This window comes from Nanorana parkeri, unplaced genomic scaffold, assembly GCF_000935625.1.
Source record: "Nanorana parkeri isolate BGI_ZX_2015 unplaced genomic scaffold, ASM93562v1 scaffold489, whole genome shotgun sequence".
Taxonomy (NCBI): Eukaryota; Metazoa; Chordata; class Amphibia; order Anura; family Dicroglossidae; genus Nanorana; species Nanorana parkeri.
The window spans coordinates 560,988-563,969 of NW_017306757.1; the positions used below are offsets into that span (position 1 = coordinate 560,988).

General features: G+C 43.2%; 1 protein-coding gene across 1 annotated transcript in view; it reads right to left on the minus strand.

The window, feature by feature from the left end:
* Window positions 1-2,982, minus strand: part of LOC108790632 (pleckstrin homology domain-containing family N member 1-like) — a 45,112-nt gene that overhangs the window by 4,895 nt on the left and 37,235 nt on the right. The window lies entirely within an intron of this gene.

The window sequence follows — 2,982 nt, forward strand, 5'->3', positions numbered from 1 at the left end:
TCTCTGTAATTATATGAGATCTAACGTTGAAACCACTTGATCTCACCGGATCTAACGAAGGCCTATCAGCCTGAATGAAATTTTACCAGAAAATTGCATGTGGGGGGGCTAGCTCCCCCATATAATGCCACCTAATATCTGTGTTTTTATGTGAAATATCTCTGTAATTATATGAGATCTAACGTTGAAACCACTTGATCATACCGGATCTAACAAATATCTTCCAAAATAGCTAACTGTTTGGTCAATTTTTTGATAAGGGGGGGCTGATGACGGGTTAGCCCCCCCTGCAAATAACTGTTAATATCTCTATTTCTGTGTGAGATCTAACGCAAACAACAGAGATCTAACCTGATCTAACAAAGATCTAACCAACTGCATTTGTTTTGTTCAAAAATTTTGATATGGGGGGGCTAACCCGGCTGAGGTTTGTTGTTTTGCTGCTTCAGGCACTGGATGTCTGGACTGTGTGCATGGCACTTTGAAATCTGAAGACTACCAAAGAATTCTGGGGTGCAATGTACGACCCAGTGTCAAAAAGTTGGGTCTCCATCAGAGGTCATGGGTCTTACAGCAGGACAATGACCCAAAGCACATGTCAAAAAGCACCCAGAAATGGTTTCAGACAAAGCTCTGGAGTACTGGACTGGCCAGCAATGAGTCCAGATCTAAATCCCATAGAGCACCTGTGGAGAGATCTCAAAACAGCGTTTGGGAAACGGAACCCTTCCAATCTGAGAGACCTGGAGCAGTTGGCGAAAGTAGAGTACTCCAAAATTCCTGTAGAGAGGTGTAAGAAACTCATTGATGGTTACAGGAAGCAATTGATTTCAGTAATTTTTTCCAAGGGCTGTGCTACCAAATAGTAATTGAGGGTGCCAATAATTTTGTCCAGTCCATTTTCTGAGTTTTACGAGGAATGTTTCAAAGTTGGCTATTTTTTTCTTCTCCACTTTTTTGTGTCATACCAAAACAAACAAAATAAATAAACATGAGAATGCATAAACATTTGTAATTGCAACAATTTTCTGCGTACAGTGGTACATTATCTGACAGAAATGCAGGGGTGCCAATATTTTTGGCCATGACTATGTAAAAAAGTTGCATAAAAACTCTTGGAGAATAATTTAACTTTGTTGTTTCCCAAACAGCGTCAAAACTAAAACTAACCCCTAACACCGACTCTTCAGGTTACACATTTGTGTTATTTTCATTTTGTCCATTGCAGTAATCTGCCATGATTGGGATTGTAGTTCACCCTGGTTCTTTGTAACTATTTTTGGAATGCTTGAATGCATGGACCACACAGCAAAGGCAATCCATAATAATTCATACTATTATCAGAGCTCAACATTTCCACTCACCCCCTCGCAATTGGCGAGTGAATATTACGTGGGGGCGAGTGAAAATTAATGGGGGGGGGGCACCACCAGCAGGACCAGGGGGAAAGTGCCGCCACTTCAGCAGCGGCAATCACCCATTCAGTTCTCCCCCCTTCTCTTCTCCTCAGCCACTCTGTAGTTAGCTGCAGCGGCCGAGGAAGAGAAGACAAGGGAGGGAGAATCAGTTCAGCTGTCTGCCTGTCCGCCTCCTCCAGCCACCTGCAGTCTTCCTCCACCCACGTTAGCTGCCATAGGCTGGGAGGAAGACTGCAGAGGTACAATTGGACAGCGTAGGACCTGAAGAGAGGATTCACCTCCGACATGGAGGATTCCTCGCTGCACCCCTCCCCCCCACACACCCACCACGACAGGAAGAAGGCACCTGAATGACATCAACCATGTGCACTATTATTTCTGCCTTACACTGCTGACCTCTGCATTGTGCGTTACATTACTGACCTCGCACTGTGCGTTACATTACTGACCTCTGCGCAGTGTGTTACATTAGTGATCTCTGTACTGTGCGTTACATTACTGACCTCTGTACTTCTGACCTCTGCACTGTACATTACATTACTGACCTCTGTACTGTGCATCATACAGCTGACCTCTGTTCTGTGCGTCACACTGACATCTACACTCTGTACAGGAGGCTTCACCTTGTTACCCCATCAGGAGAGGAAGAGGGGACCTGACTCAGATCAACTGTGCACTGCAAGTCCTTGATTTTTCTGTGTTACATTACTGAACTCTGTACTGCTGACCTCTGTACTCTGCATCACACCACTGGCACTGTTTTTGGCATTACACCACTGATCTCTGTACTCCGCGTCACACTGCTGACCTGGCAGAGTTGAGGCTGGGGCAGGGTAGGGGTTAGGTTGGACAACTGGTAGCGAGTAACTTTTAAGGCCTGACTAGTAGCTCTGGACTTAAAATTTTGAGCCCTGCCATTATAGTACTACGTTTAATTAGGAAACAGTGCTTCACTGCCAAAACAGTGTTGGACCATAGAAGACCCAATATTAGTTTTCTTTTTGTTTAAAACTCATGATAGAGGATACTGCAGTGAAATCACTAAGGCTAACCCGTAGACTGGCCATACCTTTTGGCAGCTTGTTAAAATGTTCCTAAACCCTAAAACAAAACAAAAATTAAATAGAAGCTTAAATACAAGTGTCTCTTTTAGATTGTGTTCCTTTTCTTCTGCAGGCTTGCTTTATTTTTACCTGGTTATCTCACCTTCCTAGGGTGACTGACAACACTCACTAACATGAAAGCTTTTGCAGGAGCAGCGTTGTTAGCACTGCTCATATGTGCAAGAAATACACTGTGCTTTCTAAAGATATATAAATGTTTTCATGAAGGTGTAATTAACATTTAAGCTTTCAAATTGAAGTGAATGAAACCGCTTGTAGCGATCTGTCACACACTTTTTTGATTCTTTTGCTATTAAGAAATGGGAACATATTGAGAAAGAATATGACGGCTTACTGCAGACTGTTTAATCTAGGGAGAGAGAGAGAGAGAGAGAGAGAAAAGAGAGAGAGAGAGAAAAGAGAGAGAGAGAGAGAAAAGAGAGAGAGAGAGAGAAAAGAGA